The 12,315-nt window shown below is 50.4% G+C and overlaps 1 protein-coding gene across 1 annotated transcript in view; it reads left to right on the forward strand.

Annotated features, from left to right (window-relative positions):
* Positions 1–12,315, forward strand: part of COL23A1 (collagen type XXIII alpha 1 chain) — a 354,760-nt gene that overhangs the window by 273,566 nt on the left and 68,879 nt on the right. The window lies entirely within an intron of this gene.

Consider the following 12,315-nt stretch of genomic DNA (forward strand, 5'->3'; position numbering starts at 1 on the left):
TGAATTCTATCTCAATAAAGCTGGTCAGACAATAACGCTGCCCTAAACATGGCCGGGCCCAGTGTTACTGAGCGCCCCAGGGTCAGGAGAAAGAACAAGTGTTGAAGTAGAAGGGCCTGCTGGCACCCGATTGTCTGAGTGTGGAGGGAGGGCAGGTCCCAGGCCCTCCGTAAGGGCCCAACAACATCCAAGGGCAGGGAGCCGCTGACTGGGTGGCAGGGAAGCGGGTGGAGTCCCCTCTGAGCCAGGCAGACTCAGCAAATGAGGGCCTGGGAAATCAGACCCAGCTCTTGACAGCTGAAACTCTCCAGCGGGAGTGTGGGCCTCAGCCCTGGCCCTGGGGGTCAAGAAAAACAAATGGTGAATTACTCGAGGCCCCTTGAGAGTGTGAGTCAATAGTGCTGGGAGCAGCCCCTCGGGGCCTCTCGAATCTTCCCACACTGGCTCTTGGCTCCTCTGCAGCTAGTGGTCTGTGAAGCTGCAGCAGGTTCTTCACACTTGAGTCCTGTCGGTGGGCCCAGGCTGTGGGGCCTGTTGACTTTGGGTAGCCCTTGTCCCTCCCTCGCTCTGTAACAAGGGGCACTAGTGTCCCTGCCGCCGTGGGTCCACTGTGAGAATTACATGAGGTCTGGTTGCACACCCATCAGCCAGCAGGTGCCTCGGAGTTTATATCCCTCCTCCTTCTGGACTCAAAAGGGCTCTGTGTCCTTCCTGCTGTCTGTCGTCAGGGTCCCAGGACCTCAGGGCTCTCCCACAAAGAGAGCAGAGTTCATTCATGCCCTGACCATTTGTTCAGCACCAGCCCATGTGTCAGGCCCCATTCATGAACCAGTAGTCCTCAGGGAACTGACGTTCTACCAGAGAGACAGAAACCATAAATCCTAAAAGGCAAATAAAATCAATAAGATAGAGAAGTGGCTGGAAGAAAATAAAAACAGGAAAATATCACAGAGAGTGCCTAGGGGCAGGCCACTTCAGACGGTCACCAGGGAAGGCACAGTGAAGAGTCAGCCATGTAGAGATGTACGTGCAAAGGTCCTGAGGTAAGAGTAGGCTGGGCAGAATTCAAGAAGCAGAAGGAAGGCCTTGTGGCAGAGGGTGGGGAGTGAGAGGGAGCAAGCAGTACATAGGCAGTGCTGAGAGCCTCCTTCCTCACCGGCTGCCTGCCAGAGTGACCACCTATCCCAATTTGCCTAAAAGTGCTAGAAAAGTCCTGGGCACATTGCAATGGTTGGTCACCCTAGCACCCACCGGCTCCCCATATTTACTAGATGCATAAGTTAAAATACCCTAGGCCCTGCTGGCGGCTGGCATGGCCTTCCTTCCAGGAAGCTTTGTTTTCCTGTCCCAAGGAGCCTAGAGTCCAAGGTCCAGGGCCCATGGGGTCAGATCACCTTGAAGCAGGTGGCTCGGGCTAAGTGGCCACCTTTTTTCCTGAGTGTCATTCCCTAAGTCCATGGCCACACCGTGCTGGCCACGTTCCAAAGACCTCCAGCTGCCCGGCCTCACCTGCCCTTTTCTAGGACCTTCTGCTTGGGGCAGGGTGGGGCTGTTAACCTGCAGGTTATGAGGCATTCTCATGAAAATCAAAGCTCTCATGAATGGCTTTTAAGTTCAAAATAAAATAAAGTAAAAAATAAAAAATAAAAAGCTTTTCATTCTCTGCAAGCAATAAATCCTGGCCTTCGTTAAGTTCGAAGGGATACACATTGGCCCATATGTCAGTGATTAAGGCTTTGGGGTGAATGGGGAGTTGAGGAATTTGGTATATTTGGGGTGTGCTGGTTTCTGTGCGTCTCTCTGGAGCCTGTTTTCCAACAGGAAACAGGATCTCAGGAGATGATAGGCTCTGGGGAGAAGCTGATTTGCACCAGCACAGATCTGGGTCTGGCCGAGCCCCAGAGAGTCACCCCAAGCTTTTGTACCTAACACCAGTGACCCACAGCTGGTGCTCCGGATGTACTCCCCGCCTGGGCAGCCGCAATTTCGTGGTACCCAATATCTTTCTTTGCCTGGGCACCAGCTCTTTCCATATTCAGGGTAACCTCCCAACCTCCACCTTTTGAGAGCTCGGGCAGGGGTAGATAGTCCCTCCCTACACACTTCTTCCAGTCCAGGCCAGCTGGCTGGTCAGGGCCTCTTTACCCTTCAGAGATGCTTTGAGCCCCATGGGAGAGGAGTGCCATGGTATCTCCCAGACCCTCATTCTTCGTGTGAATTTGCTTAGTCCCTTCTGTAGCCTGAGTCAAGGGCAGTGGGGAGGGCACCCTGCTAAGCCCAAGAAATGGCCTGTGACCGGGTGGCCCCAACATGGGGTACCCGTGTACCTTACATCCGTCACTCAGAAGGATCCTTCAAGAAGTCCCCTAAAGTCTCTGCACTAAGACACAGGACCCTGGCAGCCCCACACATCGTCGACCAGAAGCCCTTCCGTGAGCCCTGTCACTCTGAACACCATCCACCCGTGTTCTCCTTCTTTCTAAGTCCTTCTCACTCTTGTGTCTGGATGAGACATTCCATATTTTTAGGTCTGGTGCCTAAACCACAGCCCATTTCCCCAAAAGTAAGGCACTTAGCAGGGCAGCCTTGGTACCAACAAGAGCCCTGGCAGACCTGAGCCCACCTCTTGGCCCCTGAGTAGCTCTGTGACTTGGACAGGTCACCTCCCTTTGGGCCTCAATTTCCTTTTCTGTAATCAGGGCCGATCATATCCACATCTCTGAGTTATGATCCGGCTTAAAGAGAGAGCAGAACTGGGCGCCTGGGTGGCTCAGTCGCTCAAACGTCCAACTCTTGATTTCAGTTCAGGTCATGATCCCAGGGTCGTGGTATCTGAGTCCCGCGTGAGGCTCTGCGCTGAGTGTGGAACCTGCTTGGGATTCTCGCTCCCTTTGCCCCTCCCCACTTGCTTATACGCTCAAGTGCACACATGCTGTTGCGCTCTCTCTCTCTCTTTTCCTCTCTTTAAAGTAAAAAGAGGGGCGCCTGGGTGGCGCAGTCGGTTAAGCGTCCGACTTCAGCCAGGTCACGATCTCGCGGTCTGTGAGTTCGAGCCCTGCGTCGGGCTCTGGGCTGATGGCTCAGAGCCTGGAGCCTGTTTCCGATTCTGTGTCTCCCTCTCTCTCTGCCCCTCCCCCATTCATGCTCTGTCTCTCTCTGTCCCAAAAATAAAAATAAACGTTGAAAAAAAAAATAAAAAAATAAAAAAATAAAGTAAAAAGAGAGAGCAAGAGAGATGGCAGAAGTTCCCAGCGTGTGGCCTGCATGGGTCAGCAAGTGTCAGCAGGTCTGCCCCCTCCCCCCACCTTGCCTGAGCCCATCCCACCAGGACCCATGGGAGATGGTTCTTGGGTTTGGTGTGCCGCCCACATGAGTAATAGGTCTGAACTCCTTGATCCTGTTTTAAATGCTTTAGTAAAGCCTCTCCTGACCCAAGAAGAGGAACCAGCCTGGAAAGGGCAGGCACCTCAGATGGCGTGAGGAGAGCATGCCAAAATTGGGCCCGAGTCATTCCAGGCCTCCAGTGCTGGTGGTAGCATGTGGCCTTTTAATTCAGTATTTAATTCACAGGCCTCTGAGAGCCATCCCCAGGCCCTTTCCATTTTGTGTGGTTCCCAGTATTTTTTAAAATATCACAGGGGCACCTGGGTGGCTCAGTCAGTTAAGTGTCCGGCTTCCTCAGCTGAGGTTATGATCTCGCGGTTCATGGGTTCAAGCCCCGCCTCGGGCTAAGTGCTGACAGCTCGGAGCCTGGAGCCTGCTTCGGATTCTGTGTCTCCCTCTCTCTCTTCCCCTCCGCCACTCATGCTCTGTCTCTCTCTGTCTCTCAAAAATAAATAAACGTCAAAAAAAAAATAAAAATATACTAATAACAGGATTGCCTGGAGGCTCAGTGGGTTGAGGATCCGACTTTGGCTCAGGTCATGATCTCCCAGTTCTTGAGTTTGAGCCCCCATTGGGCCCTCTGTGGTCAGCACAGAGCCCACTTTGAATCCTCTGTCCCCTCTCTCTGTCTGTCCCACCCCTGCTTGCTCTCTCTCTCTCAAAAATAAACATTAAATATATATATATGTGTGTGTGTGTGTGTGTGTGTGTGTGTGTATACACACACACATAATAATAATAACAAACCCCAAGAGGTGGTACTAGACAGGGGCACCTGGGCGGCTGAGTCAGTTGAACATCCGACTTCGGCTCAGGTCATGATCTCACGGCTTGTGAGTTGGAGCCCCGCCTCAGGCTCTGTGCTCGGAGCCTGGAGCCTGCTTTGGATTCTGTGTCTTCTTCTCTCTCTGCCCCTCCCCAGCTTGTGCTTTCTCTATGTCTCTCAAAAAAATAAATAAATGTAAAAAAAAAAAAAAGAAGTCGTACTAGACCTCATGGACTATCAGAACCTCTCTCACTTTCAACAGCATCTTCTTGTGCGGGAGGCAGGCAGCAGGGTTTGGACACGTGGTCCCAGGGCCTACATTGCATGGCCCCACCTACTACTGGCTGTATGACTCAGAAGGTCACTTCATCTCTCTGTACCTCAGTGTCTCCGTCTATAAAGCAGAGATGATAATGGTAGTTTTCCTCATAGGTTCAATATGAAGAATAGCTCGGTTCATACTGTGAACCAAAATTAGTACCAACCGTAAAGCACTCAGTAAATGGTACCACCTAACTTGTTATTATTAAACACTGTTGGGGGCCGCTGGAGCCATCCAGGACTATCTGCGCCTTTAGAGAGAATAACAGTGTCCACATTTGAGGCCCTTTGTGAATGTGAGGTTGGGGTCATCTGCCAGCCTGCCCCCCGCCCCCTGCGATGGACCCTGTTCGTTTAGTCGGTAAATGGCATGATATCTAAGTGGGCTTGCCAGGTCTGGTCCCTGGGGCTGTGGGAGTCCGCCACCAGCCTGGACACAACCCTGGTTCCAAGCAAACATTTGCCCTACCAGCCCAGCAGCCTGTGGCATTGGTCTTCCAAACTGCTTCAGGACATTCCAAAAAGCAGCAGGGTTCCCAGTAGCGTGGTGGATGGTGGAGCCTGCGGGGACAATAAACCCGTTTTGGAATGAGCTGTATGTGCTGAGCAAGAAGCTGTGATTTTAATTCCCAGAGGACAGCATGGCCCTCGGTACTGGCCAAGCTCAAGCAACCTGCCAGGTGGCCACAGGACACACCTGCCCCCACTCCTGCAAGGGACAGAGGGCTTCATTAGCCCAAGCAGGAAATGAGCAGGGAGAATGCTACCCTCCCCCGGGCAAGAGTTTTCAACTCCGAGGTTGGCCTGAAACTTATAAAACAAAATTATCTGGGGAGGTATTTTGGTGATCTGATCTTAGATGCTCAAATCCAGGGACCTCCCCTGCCTTCTCTGCTCAACGCGCACTCCAGCGATGGCCGGCGGGGGGCGCCTCAGACAACCGCAAGGACCTCCAGACTGAAGGTCTGGGGCATTCACATCCCCGGATCCCCAGGCCCGTCCTAGAGTTCTGGGAAGAAGGTCAGATAAAGGGGCCTCCGATGCCCATGAGGCTATGGCCACATCCTGGGATGATGGTAAGAACTTGGCCTTGGTCACAACGACCGAAGAGTTCAGAGGACAATGCACTGGAGTCACAGAGACCTGGGTTCAGATTCCTATTCTGCCATCTCCTCAATGTGTGACCTTGGGGATGCCACCGTCCCCTGTGACTACACAGTGCCAGCCTCTCAGTAGACATGCAGCTTCAGTCATTAGCCATGCTGCCAACAACATTTCTGTGGTCTCTGTGAGGCCCCCCTGAGTTCTTCGTCATGCTCTGGTCCTTGGGAGCTGAGAACCCTGGGAACAGTTCCTTTTTTAGGTTTGGTAAAATACACACAACATAAAATTTACCATTTTAGCTGTTTTTTTTAAATGTCTGTTTATTTATTTTGAGAGAGAGAGATAGAGAGCAAGCAGGGGAGGGGCAGAGAGAGAGGGAGACAGAATCCCAAGCAGGCTCCATGTTGTCAGCACAGAGCCCGATGTGGGGCTTGAACTCATGAACTGCAAGATCATGACCTGAGCTGAAATCAAGTCAGATGCTTAACCGACTGAGCCACCCAGGTGCCCCATTTTGACTGTGTTTTTAAGTGCTATAAGTCATTGGCATGAAGTATATTCACGATGTTGTTCAACCATCACTACTATCTGTTTCCAGAACTTTTTCATCATCCTGACAGGAAACCCTGTCCCCATTAAACACTAAGTCCCCATGACCCCCACCCAGTCCCTGCCAATCACCCTTCTTTTTGTCTCTATGAATTTGACAACTCCAGGTACCTCGTATGAGAGCAATCATAATAGTATTTGTCCTTTTGTGATGGGCTGATTTCACCTGACGTGATGTCCTCAAAGTTCACCCATATTGTGGCACATGTCAAAATGCTCTCCTGTTTAAGGCTGAATAATATTCTGTTGTGTGCATACATCACATTTTCTTCATCCGTTCACCCATCCATGGACATTTGGGTTGCTTCCACCTTTTCTGTTGCCTCTGGCAGCATTTCTTGACATCTTTGAGCCTCATTTTCCCTAGTCTTTAGGGAGAACGGTGTGGGAAGGGATGAAAGCGTTTTCTAGAACTGTGTGTAGATTCAATAAGATGAATTACACAAAAAGCCACCTGGCCTTAGGGGCTGGCAGGAGGGAGGAGCATGGGAAGGGCTGAGGGCTGAGTGGCCCACAGAACACAGGGGCCTGGGCAGGCTGGCCCCTACATGGCCTGGCTGGGCGGGCAGGCCCAGGGCTGCAGTAAGGCAGACATTGCTGGAGGAGGGGTCCTGGGGGCAGTTAATGCCATCGAGGCTTGAGGAGACCACCACTTTGAGAACTACATCCTCGGGCTTCACACATCCAAGGGAAGCCTGCTGGGGTTTGGGCCCCCCCTTTGGAGCTGGTCTGTGGCATGAGTTCTCCAGATTTTTATGAGTTAGAAATCGTTCCATTTTGTCTGGCTTCGAACAGTGCTCGAGAAAACCATCGTTCTCCCTGGTTACTTCATGTGCAGATGGTGGTCACAGGTCATTCCACAGCAATCTGGAGCCAGGGCTTGGCCTGAAAACCCAGGATTTCTTTCAGAACCATTCCCAAACCATTTGACCCCTGCATCCTGATCCCTAGCTCCTGAGACTGCGATGAGGGACATGGAAAATCCCCAGACAAAGCCCTGCCCATGAAGTCCCTGAAGTAGAGCCACTGTGTCTCAAGCTTTACCCACCCTGGTGGACACATGAGAGCCCGTTTACATCAGGACCCCGTGTTCTGAAGGCCCAAAGGCCCCCTCCAGCCAGTTACTTACTGGGATCCCAAATAGGCACCTCATTTGTGCCCCCCAAGCTGGTGTGTCTGCTGACAGCTCTTCTGTTTAACAGTTCTGCAAGGCAGCTATAATTCCATCACCCCTAAAATTTCACCCTTGTGGGTTGGGAACCTAGGGCTCAGAGAGGTTGAGTAACTCCTCCAGGTAAACAGCTTATATATCACTCATGAGTCATGACTTTTCCCCTCCTAGGCAGCCACTGCCTTGCTGGTGTCTGTGGCACACAGCCTCTGGAAGGACACCTCCGAGGTGCCACCATGGCAGCATTCACTGTTAAACACTGGGGTCCCCACAGCTGCCAAATCCCGACCCAGCAGTGTATGGGTTCCGCACAGAGGTGGGGAAAACAGCAGAAGCTGGTCTTTATCATGGATGGATTTTCCAGCTGGAAACCATTTTTCCAAGAGCATCATCCTTGGGCAAGACCTGTCTTCCCCGGAAAGCCTCAGTTTCCCCATCTGTATGTAGGCAGGCCACTCAAAACATGCTTCCAGATGCTTCCCAGGGCAACCTGGATGTCTGAATCTGTGCTAGCCATGGGAGAGGTTTTCCCCCGCTCCAGAAAGGAAAGAAAAAAAGAAAAACAATGAGGAGAAAGCTCTGGGGCAAACCACTGGGCCAGGGCCCTCCTTTGTTTGTTTGCACAAAGGGTTGACCAGTTGTCAATCTGTGAGTTGCTCACACAGAAGACTCCAGTATCTGGTTTGGGCTGGCCTCAGAGTGGGTTCAAAAGCATCAGGCTCCTTCTCTTTTTCTACCAAGGCCCTTTCATTTGGGAGTCCTGTGCAGCCTGCCAGGCCTGCAGTCCCACAGGCCCTGGGTGCCCAGCAATACCCAGGCCCTGCCCCACTCCAGGCCCGCTGGGAACTTGTCCATAGCCTCTGGGAGGTGGGGGTCCCACTCTGCCTGGGCAGACACTCGCCTGCTTAGCACCCCTCTTCATCGAGCCTTCTGCCTAACCGTGCCACCTAGGAGAACCACAGACAAATCCATTAGTTCAGCCGCCTCGGTGAAGGCAAATGTCTTCATCTGGCTTGAGTTATGCAAGATGAGACTTTTACAGTCAGACCCAGTAGTGACCAGCAGGAAGCCACGGTGTGCTTTAGCTCTCAGGCCCAGGAAGAGCCTGGCTCACTCTTCCACTCATGGGCCCCTTTTTTGCATGTCCCTCAAGATCTCAGCCTGAGGCAGAACCAAGCATGAGCCTCTGTGACCTGGTGAAAGCCCGGAAGCCAGAAGCCAGGGCGCTGGGCCTTGCGAGTGAACGTGGGCCTTTTCCCTCCTACAAGCAGAGGAGCGTGATGCTGTGTGTGCCAGTGGGGGTTCCTGTTCCCACACTCTCGCTTTCCCTGAAAACAGATGTGCCCTGAGAAGAGAGAAGGCCTAACAACAGGCCAGCTGTACAAGGTTCCCAGGCCCAGTCAGCCCCATACAGGAGCTGGGGAGGAGACCGGGATGTATGTTTTGGCCTCAGTGGGCCTGAGATGTCAACGGAGAGATGTCAGGTTGGCAGGTGACCGGACAACATGGGCATCACAGGTCCCATCTGAGGTCATGGACATGGAGGTGCTCCGTGAACTGCAAATCCCTCACCAGTCTGTTATGAGAGTGCCTTACCTAGTCGACATGGCCCTTGGGCGACTCCAGTATAAAACTCAAGGGCTGTGTCCAGTATCAAGGAAAATCAAGGGCCATGTAACTGGCATGAGCTTCTGCTCTCAAAACTCAGGGGTGCATCCTTTATATGGACGAAATATCTTCAGCAAAGGTGCCAAGGCTATACAGTGGGGAAAAGACAGTCTTTTCAACAAATGGTGTTGGGAAACTGAATATCCACAGGCAAAAGAATGAAGCGGCAGGGCCCTTACCTCACACCATAGATAAAAATTAACTCAAAAGGTTAAAAAGGCAACAGAAGCAAAGATAGACAAACTGAGCTACATCAAACTTAAAAACTCCAGCCCAGCGGAGGGAAAAATCAACAGCACAAAGGCAACTTGCAGAATGGGAGATGATGTTTGCATACCACGTGCCTGATAAGGGGTTAATATCCAGAAGATGGGAACTCCTGCCACTCAACAATGACCACAAAAATCCAACTAAAAAATGAGCAAAGGGCGGGCACCTGGGTGGCTCAGTCAGTTGAGTGTCTGACTTCGGCTCAGGTCATGATCTCACAGTTCTTGGGTTCGAGCCCCGCATAGGGCTCTGTGCTGGCAGCTCAGAGCCTGGAGCCTGCTTTGGATTCTGTGTGTGTCTCTCTCTCTTCCCCTCTCACTCTCTGTCTCTCTCTTTCTTAAAAAAAAAATAAACAAACATTAAAAAAAATTAAAACAAAATGGGTAAAGGGCTTGCTTGAATAGACATTTCTCCAAAGAAGACATACACATACAAATAGCCAACAGGTATATGAAGAGATGCTCGACATCACTAATTATTAAGGAAATGCAAATTAAAACCACAATGCGATATCACATCATACTCATTAGAGTGGCCACTACCAAAAAGCAAAACAAAACAAGACAAACAAAATAACAAGGGTCAGCGAGCCCGTAGAGAAATTGAAGCCTTTGTGCACTGTTGGTGGGAACATAAAATGGTATTGTCAGCATAGAATACAGGATGAAGGTTCCTCAAAAAATTAAAAATGGAATTACTGTATGACCCAGCAACCCTGCTTGCAAGTATATAGCCAAAAGCATTGACATCTGATCTTGAAGAGATGGTTGCACACGCATGTTCATTGCAGTGCTGTTCACAATGGTCAAGAGGTAGAGAAGCAACCCAAATGTCCATCACCAGATGAGGTGAATGGATCAAGAAAATGTGGTGTATGGGGGCGCCCAGGGGGCTCAGTCGGTTAAGTGTCCGATTCTTTTTTCTTTTTTTTAAAGCATCCGATTCTTGATTTCGGCTCACAGTTCGTAAGTTTGAGCCCCACTTTGGGCTCTGTGATGATAGTGCAGAGCCTGCTTGAGATTCTCTCTCCTTCTCTCTCTGTTCCTCCTCTACTTGTGCTTTCTCTCTCTCTCTTATTAAAAATTAATAAATAAAACTTTAAAAAGCGGTGTATGCTTACAGTGGAATATTCACCTTAAAAAAAAAAAAGAAGGAAATTGTCACCTGCTACCACATGGGTGAACTTTGAGGACATTACATTAAGTAAAACAAGCCAGTCACAAAAAGACAAATACTGTATGATTGCATTCTATGAGACACCTAGAACAAGCAAACTCTAGAAACAATGCAGAATGGTGGTTGCCCGGGGCTGGAGAATAGGGAAAGGGGAGTTGTTCCATAGATAGAGTTTCGAATCCTGCAAGATGAGAAAGTCCTAGAGCTCCATTGCACTATGTGTGTGTTGTTAACACTTCTGTACTGGACACTTAAAAATGGCTAAGATGGTACATTTTATGCTGTGTCTTTGAACACAATGAAAATTTGTTTGAATGGCAAACTCAAGAGTGCAAGAAATAGCGCATTTCTCATCTTTAATAAGTTATGCTTAACCATGCTGACTTCAAACACCCATCCATGAGACTGGCAAGAAATCCATCCTCGGGAGCCTCGGCGGCTCAGTCGGTTAAGTGCCCGACTTCGGCTCAAGTCATGATCTTGTGGTTCATGGGTTTGAGCCCCGCAACGGGCTCTGTACTGATAGCTCAGAGCCCAGAGCCTGCTTTGGATTCTGTGTCTCCCTCTCTCTCTGCCCTTCCCCCACTCATCTCCTGTCTCTCTCTCTCTCAAAAATAAATAAACATTAAAAAAAAAAAGCAGGGCGCCTGGGTGCCTCAGTCAGTTAAGCGTCCCACTTTGGCTCAGGTCATTATCTCGTGGTTCATGGGTTCGAGCCCTGCAACGGGCTCTGTACTGATAGCTCAGAGCCCGGAGCCTGCTTTGGATTCTGTGTCTCCCTCTCTCTCTGCCCTTCCCCCATTATGCCCTGTCTCTCTCTCTCTCAAAAATAAATAAACATTAAAAAAAAAAAAAAAAGCAGGACACCTGGGTGCCTCAGTCGGTTAAGCGGCCCACTTTGGCTCAGGTCATTGTCTCGTGGTTCATGGGTTCGAGCCCTGCAACGGGCTCTGTACTGATAGCTCAGAGCCCGGAGCCTGCTTCAGATTCTGTGTCTCCCTGTCTCTCTTCCCCTCCCCCACTTGCACTCTCTCTGTCAAAAATAAATAAACATTAAAAAAAATAATAATAAAAATAAAAAATAAAAATAAAAATAAAAAATAAAAAAAAATAAAAAAATAAATAAAGAAAGAAAGAAATCCATCCTCACCCACCCCTAGGCCTGCAAAGGTTTTAGAGTCAACATAGTGCTGAGGGGCACCTTCCACATCCAGCGGAGTCTCTCTCTTCTCTCTTTTCCGTAAAGATGCTCCCTCCTCTTCATCCAGGACTGTGCCTCAACAAAAGTCTAGAAGTGCCGCTGACCTGGGGCTGCTTCTGTTTTTATGCCCAGTCCTGATCCCTGGGCCAGGGCGCCCCATGACTGCACGCTTGACAACAGGAGAAAGGAAGGAAAGTTCATACACATGAATTTCTTAGTAAACCATCCTGCCTCAGACCTGATTTGTGGCCAGCCTCAGTCTCTCCTCTGTGGTTGTGCTGAGGGATTTTGGAGGGAGTTCAAGGTCGACTTTTATAGGAAGGGGCAGTTCCTTGTAATACAGGCATAGCCTGTGGATCTGCGGATCTACCCTATCCGTGTCCCACCAGGCCACCATGCAGTGGGTGGGCACTGTGGAAGGAGAGGTATCACATGCCATCTCAAATGGAAATCTAGTACACATGACTTCACTTCTGCATACCTTTTCCCCCAGCACCTGAGAAAACGGACCCCTGACCTGGGGCAGAGGGGCTGGCTGGTCAGCATTCCCCTCCTTCAACGTTGTGGTTGCTGAGTAGGGGGGACCCACGTGGGCAGAGCAGGGAGAAGGCGGAGGCCAGGGTGGTCCGTGTCACAAATTCAGAA

Source organism: Prionailurus viverrinus, chromosome A1 (assembly GCF_022837055.1).
Source record: "Prionailurus viverrinus isolate Anna chromosome A1, UM_Priviv_1.0, whole genome shotgun sequence".
In the NCBI taxonomy this organism is placed as follows: domain Eukaryota; kingdom Metazoa; phylum Chordata; class Mammalia; order Carnivora; family Felidae; genus Prionailurus; species Prionailurus viverrinus.